The sequence below is a fragment of the Nelusetta ayraudi genome, unplaced genomic scaffold (genome assembly GCF_046127955.1).
Source record: "Nelusetta ayraudi isolate G7.1 ecotype Tasmania unplaced genomic scaffold, CSIRO-AGI_Nayr_v1 ptg000157l, whole genome shotgun sequence".
In the NCBI taxonomy this organism is placed as follows: domain Eukaryota; kingdom Metazoa; phylum Chordata; class Actinopteri; order Tetraodontiformes; family Monacanthidae; genus Nelusetta; species Nelusetta ayraudi.
The window spans coordinates 222,476-234,944 of NW_027466207.1; the positions used below are offsets into that span (position 1 = coordinate 222,476).

General features: G+C 43.9%; 2 protein-coding genes across 4 annotated transcripts in view; both read left to right on the forward strand.

The window, feature by feature from the left end:
- Positions 1-12,469, forward strand: part of heatr3 (HEAT repeat containing 3) — a 63,819-nt gene that overhangs the window by 29,814 nt on the left and 21,536 nt on the right. The gene's annotated exons all lie outside the window — the stretch shown is intronic.
- The window catches only part of adcy7 (adenylate cyclase 7), a 33,374-nt gene continuing 21,009 nt past the window's right edge, over positions 105-12,469 (forward strand). Inside the window, exon 1 of one of the 3 annotated variants that reach the window (XM_076013780.1) lies at positions 105-269. The gene's annotated coding sequence lies outside the window, so the exon portion shown is untranslated. Of the gene's footprint in view, positions 270-11,219; positions 11,435-12,469 lie in introns of those variants that run through there. The other 2 variants (XM_076013782.1, XM_076013781.1) reach the window with 2 other exon arrangements.

Here is a 12,469-nt window from a genome sequence, read left to right on the forward strand (position 1 = left end):
TCGGTCGGTAGTTGGAACACGGACGGACACGGCTGCCTGGCTGTCGGTAACCTGACGGGGGTGAAGTCATGACGTGACGGAGCCGAAGGCGCGCAAGAGATGGAGGCGGGGCGTCTTGTTGGGACCGCCAGTCCGCAGTTCGCAGCCCGCAGCCCGGGAGCAGAGAGCAGCGCTGCCGCTGCTGCTGGAGGCTGGAGGCGCCGCTGTCATCCCGCACCTGGCCGCCAAACTTGATTTACTGCACCAATGCGGACGGAGGAATGTAACAGGTAAGAGACTAAAACATAACAATATATAGATTCAGGTTTTTTTTTTTAATTATTATTTTTTTATTAATTGAGAAAGAAAATGTCTTCAAATGCTTCGCTGAAGTAGAGCCACAAGCAAAGGAAGATTGATTTAATGATGAGGCACTGAGCCCCGGCGATAGAGCAGCTCTGGAGCAGAGCAGATCATCGCCAGCAAAGATCCTCAACAGGCGGTTTATCGCCAAGTCTGAAAGTTTCTTCTCACGCGAGTATTTCTGTCCCCTTCGAGATCCTACCACGGGTTCGCTAAATATATATATGTGTCTTATTCAAAGTGTTTATCATCTTTTCGGCGTTCCCCCTCTCTCTTCTTGTCACCTGGCTGCTGGTGGTGCCGCGGCCCCACTCCTGACTCTGCACCCGGCAGAGCAGCGCCAGTTTCGGCTAGCTAGCCCAACGAGGAGGCGCTGTTCAATTCAAGTCTCTCCTGAAGTTTGACGACCAAGTTCACTGTCGCCCTGAACCTCACCGGTATTTCCCTTTCTGATAGCCTCAGTAATTAAGCAAAAAAAAAAAAAAAACAAACAAACAAACAAAAAAACAAAAAACATTTGACTAGCTTTGACAATTTTTCAAGTGTAAGCTGACTTTAAATTGACACGACCATTATCTCGCTGCTCGTGTCAAATATGCCCAGTCCGCGTGTTGAAAGTTCATCACGAAATGTCCTGAAACTCGAACACGGGGAATAAACGGCACGTTCAGCAGAACGCGCTGAAAATTCTGCTGATGTTTTATCAGTTTTTGTTCCTTGGAAGTTGCGCTTCCCTTCACTGTCTGGTCTGCCCGAAAAGACGAGCGTGCTTGGCATTTTTTTTTTTTTTTTTAATTTAATTGCAGTAACTTGCGTCAACTCATTATCGTGTGTCTTGAGCGGGTGACTTGATGTTCCTCCAACTCAACTGAGCGTCAATATTGGGAAGGAAGTGTCCTTGTTTTGTTGGTTTGAACACAAGCAAAGTGCAGACTGGTTGCTGGTATCTCATCAGGGCATTTTGTTGTTGTTGTTTGTTAAAAAAAAAATGTCCATAAATTGTACACACAAGTTATTTATGTAAATGTCCAACTTTATTAATATTGCAAGAAACCCATGCAAAAGGTCCCACTCATTCTGCTACATCTCCACACCTGGCTCGCTTCTCGTCTACACCGAATAATTGTCCGTTTATTTGGCCCCTAAAGCTGTTCTAAGCTCATAAACGTTGACATTAAATCTGGCAATCTACACAACCCATCTTTGATGTTCCGGCATTATATTTTTTAACACCTCAATAGTGAACACAACGATCATAATTATCATCCCAAACGTATAATTATGTCTGACTCCGAGCGTTAACTGCTGTTTTACTGTTCAACGGAAGTTCCTCTGCAATATCCAGATGTTGAAGACGGTGTGGACACTGCTGAGGCGCTTGCATCATCTATATGTACATAGAGGGTTGTGTCACACGTCGTGGGCGAGGAAATTGTGATAAGAAATTCTCTTTGTTGCCCTACTGAGCAAATGATTAATGGTGGAGACAATCACCTGCTGCGGAGCTCATCAGAAGACATGGTGTCAAGGTGTGAAATATTTCATGCATCACATTGCGTTGTCTTATTTCCTTTCGTCGTGAGTACTCGGCAGATTTTACATGAAAACGTGCAATAGTTAAATATATGTTTTTACCCGCAAGACGTGGAAATAATCGGAAGAAGGGAGAGATCTCGACGTTGGCGTCCGTCGACTTTACTCACCATTCGCAAAAGTGAGTTTGGCGATGATGTGCATGTGTGTGTGTGTGTGTGTGTGTGTGTGTGTGTGTGTGTGTGTGTGTGTGTGTGTGTGTGTGTGTGATGGGTGGGGTGGCAATCATTCGGATGATGATGGCCCCTAATCTCCTCGTCGGCGCTGACCTCGTACAACAGAGCCCAGTCTGTAGTGACACCAGTGGATGGATTTCTGTCCGATGACTAAAACGTCTAAAAAATAAATAAATATCACAAAACAATTTACTTCACTGATCATGACTGTAAATTCAGACTATGGAAACGTCTGTGTTTACATCCAGAGAGAGAGAACCAACAGGCTCGGTGTTATTGTTGGACTCAGATCATTTATGGCTGCATTATAGGCTCAAGCAGCTGTACTCGGGGCTGGCCTGTGGTTGTTGGTCATGGATCAGCAGATAAATGCATTGCTGCGATGCTCTGCGCCCTTGATTGAAAATCTGACACATAAATTGGCGTCTGCCGTCACGGTGCCATTATCTATTGTGGCGTATCTCATTCTGGCTTGACGGGGAGCATGTTGTGAATGTGCACGTCGCTAGAATAATTATGCAGTTTTGATGGATCACGACAGGGACTGCTTGCGGAGCGGTTATGCAGCAGAGATGCATGCAGACATGCGAGGACTCGAAGTTCAATATCTCAGAATGGGCTTGTCTAGAGAGATGGTCGGGTCTGCTCTAGTCAGAGAAATACACTTGGTTTTGCATGGCAAGCACTTCCTAAAATGAGTTACAAGGACTTCAATAAAGTTTAAACTGGTAAAAATGTAACCTTTATCCTTATACAGCTTCAGTTGTTGTCCAGAATTTAGAAAAATTGTCATACAATTCAAATGTTGGTGCTTCCTTGAAGGATTTTTTTGAATCTCATGATGCTTCGACAGGATATAATAATATGTAAGTGGTGTGTTGGATCAGAGTTACTTTTCAGTTACGAAGTCCATTGTCAAAAAAGTGTCAATATATGAAGTGTTAAAAGAAATTGTCCCACAATTTAATGATTATGATAAACTTTATTGAAACAGTTTAGACACAGAACATAATGGAACTCAGTTTTCTTAAAGGCAGGCAGTCAGCCAGATGGATAGATGAATAGATGGATAGATAGATGGATAGATGGATGAATAGGTAGATGGATAGATAGATAGATAGATAGATGAATAGGTAGATGGATAGATGGATAGATAGATGGATAGATGGATGAATAGGTAGATGAATAGATGGATAGATAGATAGATAGATGGATGAATAGGTAGATGGATAGATGGATAGATAGATAGATAGATTGATGAATAGGTAGATGGATAGATGGATAGATAGATAGATAGATAGATGGATGAATAGGTAGATGGATAGATGGATAGATAGATAGATAGATTGATGAATAGGTAGATGGATAGATGGATAGATAGATAGATAGATGGATGCCCCAACCTGAGAAAGTTAAGCGAAACTGAAGGACATTTGAAAAGAGACCGTTTCAAAGAGTGAACGGCTGCGGTTGATGTGTTCTTAATGTTGACAGTGAGTCGACCTGAGAGGAAACATAGGAAACCCCCACAGGAAATGCAAATGCGACTAGCGTGTGCTCTGGTGGTGAAGGCGCCAACTGTGAGGCAGTCACAGGTGATCTTTCTGGACACATTCCAGCCTCTTTTTCTTTTCTTCACAAGTTCACAAGTTCCTTTATTCTTCTTGCAATGTGATGATGATGATGATGATGATGATGGGTTGCTCGCATGTTAAAAGGTTCATGGGTTGCGAAATTAACTTTAGCAGGGTTTTGTTGTTTTTCACTTCCTTTGCTTACTCCAAAAATTGTGCGTGCTAAAACATGCAGTCGTGAGAGTCAGTCTGTGGTTTTGCCACGACTTTTGTTGCTGCATTTTTTGTGTCTACTTCCAAACATGTGGAAGTTACAACACAGCATCAGTTTCAGTAGAGAAGCTAAGAGTTTTCTTTTGTTTTTGTTTGGTTTTTTTTATGATTTTTTTTGTGGGATTCTACTTCACTGCAGCACAACAGGACCTTTTCTCTCTTTCGCCTCTGATCCCGACTGTCTTTGACTGTCTTGAACACTCGTTTGCTGCTTTTATAGGAGGGATTCTTTTGGTCAACAGAGTTTAACGCTGAAAATCTTTTGGGATATGAACTACTACTACTACTACCACCTCCATTTTTACTTTTCAAGTTGGACACTCAGTGTTACATACAGTAGACACGATGCTTTGGAGTGCCACTAGAGCTAGTGGCACACTAGTGTTGTCTGTTAAATTGTCCAATGTCCTGAGGACTTTGCATGCCTCGCAGACTTGGTGAAAGCACACGTTGCAATTTCCCAGACGCATTCTAGCATTAAAATGTACCAGCGTGCATGGCCAGTGACTAGAACAAGTGCAATTAATCTTACCTTCAGATTCTTCAGATCTTGTACAACAAAGCCTGTATTGTTCTCAAATGCATTGAACCATATGTCAGTAATGGAAAAAAAAAAAACAGGTTTCGCCCTCTCCCAGAATGCAGTGCTGCTAACACGAGCACGGCTTGTTGGTTGTTGAGTTTAAGTTGTGTGGGTGTCCAGCTTACTCTTTCCCCCCATTTGAGTTTGATTTTTTTTGTTCTTCCTGTGATTCAAGGACATTATGTAATGCTTTTGAGTGCACCCCATCTGGAGAAGTGCCATTGAGACGCTGGGACTGCAGAACTCACTTCAGAACTGGAAAGTAGTGTACCTGTGAAAGACATTAGTGATTCAGGATGCCGGCATGAGAAATTTGCAGCACACCAACTCAACAAAACTCTTAATCTAAAGGAATCTTTCTCGCCAGCTTTGTTGTTGTTGTTGTCGTTGTTGTTGTTGTTGTTGGTTTGATTTTCTTTATAACTTGGTCTTAAAATCCAATTTCAATGAAATTATGGAAATGTTTAAATTGAAGAAAACAAGAATATATAGTTCCATAAAATTGTTTTGCATCAACATTCCTATTGTGAACATTTCCAATCTTGCAAAACTTTTTTTTTTGTTGAACAATTTTATTCTTATGCATAATTTATAAGCTTTTTTTTCTTAATGTTGTTCATGAAACTGTAAGTGACTCACCCGACGCCAGGGGACTTGGCTCCGACATATAGTTTAGTACTGCTAGCTGCAAGTTGAGGACTGTTGTTGGTGATACTGGAATGCTACTGCTCAGTCTGCGAGAGCATCACATGCAACTGTGCACTGTGAAGGTTCCCCTTTTTTTCTGAAGCCGTCCTTGCAGCGTTGCTAGGGAAATGAGTCACGGTTGCCAAGGAAGTAAGACGACGTGCGGTCTACTGCATTTCACGTGGTTGGCCTTGATTTGAGAGAGAGCTGCTTCAGCTCACAAAACCTATGCACGCGCTTGATGTCAGACTTCTATATACCGTCAGTGCATTCAAATTATACAGAGGGACGGAGGGAAATTTAGCTCTTGATTGAAACGACTCCTTTCAACACTATACAGCTGTTTTATCACTTACTTACTGTTAATATAGTTTCTTCAAGTTCGACGGGCCGGATTAAAAAGCATAAGGGGCCGCACATGGCCCCCCCGGGCCGTAGTTTACCCGTGATTGCTCCAAACAAAGAAAACGTCAGAATCTCACTTCATGTGCAAAATGTGCCGCTCCGTGATGCTGATGTGCCGAGTGTGTATGTATGATGCCATCACAGGTTCACAGTAGCCAAACTAGAAGCTCAGCCTACCTCCACTGGTGACCGACTAGCTAATCCACTGGGCTGCGGTGCTTCAGACAAAGGCTCCATTAGACGCCCTGCACCTCCGAGGCCGCTTGGTCGTCTTAATAGTCGGAACAGGCCCACCAATGATAAAATTACCAACACACACACACACACACACACACACACACACACACACACACACACACACACACACACACACGACTGAGAGCACAACAATGTTATTGGTTGAATCTTTGTTCTGCGCTGACTTGTGTCACCCGCTGGTCTCCAGAGGCTGTTGAGGTAATGAGATCCCTCTCTGCTCAGTTTGCGTCATTGCCACCATCTGACCGCCCAGCTCATGCACAGCTGTAATTGTGAGCTTACTAGAATGCCATGCTATGATAGTGGCAGCACACACTCAGCACTTCTCCCTCTGCAGTTGTCCATGGCGGCCGTGTGTGTGTGTGTGTGTGTGTGTGTGCGCGCTTTCTCCTTTGCTTGCAGTCCCTTGCAGCTACTTGGTCGTTAGGAGGGTGACTAAACTCTTGGCAGTAAGGTGTTAGACGCTTGACTTGTGATGTCACTCGTGTTATGGGGAAATGTGTTGATATACAATTTTCTTTTTTGTATCACTTAGTTTCATTTAGCATTGCTCAATTTCCACACATCTTCTCTCAGGCTTGTGCACTTAGAAATCCTTCCATGAATATGATTCTCAATATATTGTGTGTGTTTGTGTGTGTGTGTGTGTGTGTGTGTGTGTGTGTGTGTGTGTGTGTGTGCGTACGCTTGCACAAGCAGTCAGCAGGACTGTAATCACAGCAATTGGGCCGTGTCTGACTGGTCTTTGCCAACTTCAGAGTGCCGTGAAAGTGGAGAACAAGTGGATGATGTGAATCTGTGGCAGCGATGCTTCGTGCCGATGCTTCGTTCAGCCCAGGAATGATATAGTGCAGTATTTGCATGGACTCTCCCAGGGAATTTTAATCCTCTTAATCTAAAAGCTGGCAGTGTAATGTAGGTCTAATGTTGCTCTTTGTTTGAACATCAGATTGGTTGGAGTGACAGTTGGTATTTTGGGATGATATAAATGGTTGGTTGGACTCAGTCTCCGCTCAAGTTGTTGTTACAGCAGCAGTCGATGCACACTGCACCCATTACTCCGCACTGTTGCAACGATGCTGGTATTTCTTTGACTTGTTTGACTGTTTTCTTGCTCTTGTTTAAAACGCTGCAGTGTCATTATTTCTATGTAGAACCCACCTCTAGAATATTAACATTTATCTTCAGAATAATTATTGGAATTGAAAAACGGATTACTATCATGATTTATTCATGAGTTGGCCCGCTGAAAATATTCATCAAGCGTGAAATGCCAAGACTCGCTCTGAAGTCACTGGAATGTATTTTGAATCAACTCTTAAACTTGTGGCCTAATTTTTATTCTCAAGAGTTTGTATCATGAGTAATATTGTGATTAGCTGCAGACACAACACAAAGACGTTAACGGAGTCTGTAAGCAAACATTGCATTATTCTGTTTCCAGTGTGGTGCTTAAAGGGGCACTAAATGAATTTCATCACTGTCAGATACTGAAGCTCTAGTGGTCGTTTCGCATCTGAGCTCTGCCACATGTGCATGTTAGTGCATGTTAGTGCATGTGAACATCTGCTTTCTCTCCTGACCATGTGTCATGAAGCAGAGTGTGTGTGCCCAGGTACCCCCCCTCCCCCCTCCCGTCTATTGGTTTATTTTTGCTATTGCTACATCATCAACTTAATGAATAACACGTCATGTAAATTTCCATCCTACTTGTAATTTTAGTACCTTGTTGAACCACAAAGGTGAATAGGTTGGTAGACAGACTTGACACTGTTCAGCTGCACCTTTCATCTCATGCCCTGTTTAGGAAGTAAAGAAGGAGGTGGATGCCGTCTGTCAAAGCTCACAGCTTTGATGCTAGGCAGCCGCAGCAGGTTGGCAGAAGCTCACGTTCAGCAGCCGCTGCTGCTGTTCTTTGTCTGCCATGGACCAAAACACAGCACTGACGCTCAGAAGCAGTTTGTAGGAGAACACAGTGCGACCCAAAGGCTCAGTGTGTGCCATTTAATTGCGCCTAATGCTAAAGGAACATGTGTTGTCAAGCCCCACCTCATCTCCCATCCTTGTGGTGTGAAGGTAAATCACAAGGCCTGCAGCAGGTCCTGGTTCAGGATGGAAGTGCTGGCTGTTGGGGGGGGGGGGGCACTCTCAACATTCATTTTTAATGACAACTGAAAAAACAGCACAGAGACTTTTCTGAAACCTTTGACTTTAAAGTGTAAGATCTACTCTGGCTCTGTGTCTGGCTGTTGGAGGTTTTAGTCTGGCTCCTGCTCCTCACCTTCTCTCCTATGATGCATAATGATTCTCAGTCCTTTGTGTGCTGGCTGTGCTGTGTGTACTGGACTGTAGCCTTCTTGTGGCTCTATACTGACTGACACCCGTCAGTCTTGAGGGGCTCAAACTAAGACCCATGTCTCCAGACAGCGTCACTGTGTCTGGAGACCTTTTAAAGACGTGTGGTGTTTTCCATAGGTTGGCAGTGATGTGCCGCCATACAGCCACGCCACCTGATGCTCTGCTTCTTTTTGATTTCAGTGCAGTGAAGTTTTTGTCCATGGCCAACCCTGTCTTGTTTGTTTGCACGTCACCAAGGTACCATCTCAGCCCTTGAGGTTCGAACAGGGAAGCTGGAGCACATGGAGAGAACCCACACTGACACAGTGAGAACATGCAAACTCCACACAGAAGGGCCGCAGGCCTGGGATTGAGCCACTGCATCACCCTGCCGCCCTATGCTCTTACTACATACATATTGGCATCATCGTGATTATTATTATCATATCTTTTTATTATGACTGTGCACTGTAAACCATACAGATATTTTAACGGTGTACCATCGGACAGTAAATGTCAAACAGTCCATTTGCGTTGGTTCATGTGGCATGTGAATCATGAGCGCAGTTAAAACAGCACTAGTTATGACATTAGATTGTGGACGATATGCTCCAGATGGCCCCGTCAGCAAACAGGCTTTTATGGTTGCCTGGAAAATTACCATCATCAGCCAGATCTGTTGCTGCCATCCGTTTCTGCTGCAGCAGCTCGGCGTGGCGTCCGCTCTTGTTTAGCTATGTTAACAACTGCGTGCTGCGCTGATTTCAGACGTTGACGTTGGTCTTTGAATCGTAATAATAAGCTGGCTCGTAGCGGGAGATGATTAGGGTTTGCCTGTGGTGGTAGATGGGCCAAGGTGGGGGGGCTTCCCTCCCTCCCGCAGCCGCAGCATGGCATCGCTCCACAGCCCAAACCTGAAGGAGGGATGTGGCTCACCATTGCAGCAGGAAACAATGCCTTCTTTGACTGGAGCGCATTCCTTCCCTCTTTCTTTTTCATGGTGGCTCTTTCAGTCCAAAACCTGCACCGTTGCTATTTCAGTGCATTCATGTGGTGATATGTGTATACGTGTGTATGTGTTTCAAGCAGAAGGGTTATTTCGACGGTGAGCTGAAGTTTGAACGACAGAAAACATCTCATTGCAAACGAATGGCGTTGACTGCCAGTGGTTTAACGATTTATGAAATTGCATAAACTCATGTGGTGATGCGAGGTGATGACTGAGTCACACACCTCAGCTCTTCTGGGCCTGACTGGGCCTGAAGATGACGTATGAGTAAACCCCATAAACTGCCGTGTAGTATTTGACTGCTTCTCAGCATTTAGTCGCGCACCATTTCTCAGTGTCCCGACGCTTTACACTGTGTTTCGTTACACGACGCGGCAAATAAACAACACCGTTTCCGCGTTGATGTTGCAGCGATTGGAGCGCAGCATTTTAATGTAGAATTCAAATAAAATTCCACGATATTTCCAGTCATGGTGGTGATGATGGATCCTTGTTCTGAAGACCTACCATCACTATGGCCTGTGCTTCTGCTGGAAGTGCTGGAGCAGAGGCCAAACCAACCTGCTGCTGCAGCCTCTCCCAGCTTCTCCCAGGGGAAAGAACCTGTCCACCTTTGTGGACCAGTTGTCAGTTCATCACAGGGTCACGTAGAGAGATAAAGACGTAAGCCACCGTCCGCACTGGCATTCAGGCCTGTGGGCCATTTGAAGTTCCCACTCAACCTGATGTGCGTGTCTTTGCAATGTGCGAAGTTCCAGGGAGACGTGGAAGCCTTTACAAGCATATATGCTGCTCTAATGGAAGGAAACTAACCTTACCAAGAGTCTTGCCTCATTCCGTGACTCATTGTACAAACAATAACCTGGGAGACTTAATTATTAGAATTAAATTTAATACGAATTTTCCTTTGTTGGTGTGCAGGCGTTTTCGAGCCTAAATGGCATTTGAGAAGGAAATAGCTCAGACTAATTCAATCAATGTTCTTTCAACATACCCTTTTGCTAATGTGGTTAAATTTATATTCTATGTATATATATATATATATATATATGTATATATATATATATATATATATATATATTTTTTTTTAAATAAATCAGAAAGTAAATGAGCGACTCTGCTGTCTGCTGTTTGTGTAAGAGATGGCTTCAATTGCGACGGTCTTGGCTGCGTGCGCTGGAAATGTGAAACACTTGAGTGGTAATTGCCGACTTCCGTGCATATGGCCTTCTCGCTTCTACTTCCTGTATTTGTTACAAACCTTTGCATTTGAGGCTTAAATCAGTGTGGAGATAGTATCCCGTTAATGTGGTTACGTTTCAGCAGCTCCTCCTGGTAAACGTGGGTAATTCAATAGCAGTGGACAGTATTGGGAGGCCAGGGGGGAGATGGGGAAGGACACAGGGCCTAATCTAATCTGCCACATGCATTGCTTTGCTCACATCAGTCATCTGTTCTGGCAATGCTGTGTGTATTAGCAGGATCCAGCAGGATTACATACTGTAGGTACCAAAGGCAAAGGAGCCAGAGCTGCTCAGTCACACTCGCACTGCAGCTGGGCTTCGGTCCAATCAGTCTTCCTCCATCAAGTAATGCAGGACACTTTAACACCTGTCGATAATAACAGCATGTTTAATAAGTTAAAGCCAGTAAGAGCAGCACTATGTGAGATTGAAGTTTTCCAGTTCGGGTTTAGTCTTTCTGAGGGTGACAGTAATGCCTGGACTGTTGTCAGCTTTCTGTCTTTCTGTCTGTCTTTCTTTCTTTCTTTCTTTCTTTCTTTCTGTCTTTCTGTCTTTCTTTCCTTTTCTTGAAAATTGCGTTAGTTTTCAGTTTTTCTTTCTTGCTCTGTGTAATATGAGTGGCCCAAAATAGACTCTCACCTTGCACATTTCTAGTTGCTAAAGAGAGCTGACACATTTCCTTCTGCTTTATGTAGCATTTGCGGTGGTCATTAGACGTGTTTAACAAAGTGCAACAGTGCTGAAGTCACGGCGAAGAACTAAACTTGAGAATTAATAGCAGCCTGTGGTGGTGAATTTCCCCATTTTCCCAGGGTTTCATTGCAGTTGCAATTGAACTGGATTTTATGCAGTTAAGATGTAGGCGGAGGCCGCCTTCCTTCCTTTTTTTTTTTCTTTTTAAAAATATTTTTATGAAGTTTAGACTGCTGGCGGTTTCCCTGTAAGGGGAAGAGGTTGGTCCAGACTGAATGCTGTTCTGCCCATCAGAAGCAGCAGGAAAAGAGAACGTCTAGGACTTGTGAGTTTCTCCTGGCCACACTGGCAGAGACATTTTATCAGCAGCTGATGGAGTCAATGGAGGTTTGCTCTTTAGCAGACGACAGGAACGGGTGTTTGTGTTCTTCTCTTTAGGTGCAAACAGCAGCAAGTGTTACTGCAGCTGTGTGAGGAGCAAAGATGAAGCAGAGTCTTGTTCACACCACACGCGATGATTGTATTCAAAGCTGCAGGAAACGTGTTTTCTGTTGATAGTGGAGCAAGGTTCAGCCCTAGACATATTTCTTAATATTCCTTTGTCCTGCATTTCAAAACCTTAGATGAGGTGGAATTGACAGAAATCTTTTATTATATTAATGATCTGCTCCTATCGCTCGGAAAACATACTAATATTCTATCAATGTTGCATTTTTGGTAAAACAAACAAAAGCTCACATCTTGGACATAAAATTAAATATCATAACTAATCAGCAATCATGATCTTTTCCTGTTTGTGCGATTCTTATTGTGCATTGTGTCAGTTTTGTTAGGGACTGGGTGTATTTGTTATGATCATATTTTAATTTTTCTTCCATTTGGAGTTAAAACGTCAGCGTTGGCCGCTGTGTCCCACGTCCACGTGGTATTTCTATCCTCCAGACTGCAATACGCTTCTCCATGTGGGGCTGAGGAGACTTGGTTTGTGGCTTAATGGACGCACATTCCACATTTTATTGTTGGGTAAATGGTTGAAAAGCAGCTTCCGTCATTGTCGTTGCAGCCGCTGTACGGCTGTTTTGGTCAAACTGAGTCATGACCTCGGGGGGGGGGGGGGGGGGGCAGACAGAACTCTCTGGATTGTGGAGATTAGGGAGGTCAGGTATGAATAAGCAATATATTCAATGAGTGACAAAGACGCCTCGTTCTCTCACACAGCGAAGCAACCTGGGTTGCCAGTCACTTTTTGGCTCCCTGGAAGTGAGCTTGAAGGTTATGACACAAATCAAGTGTTA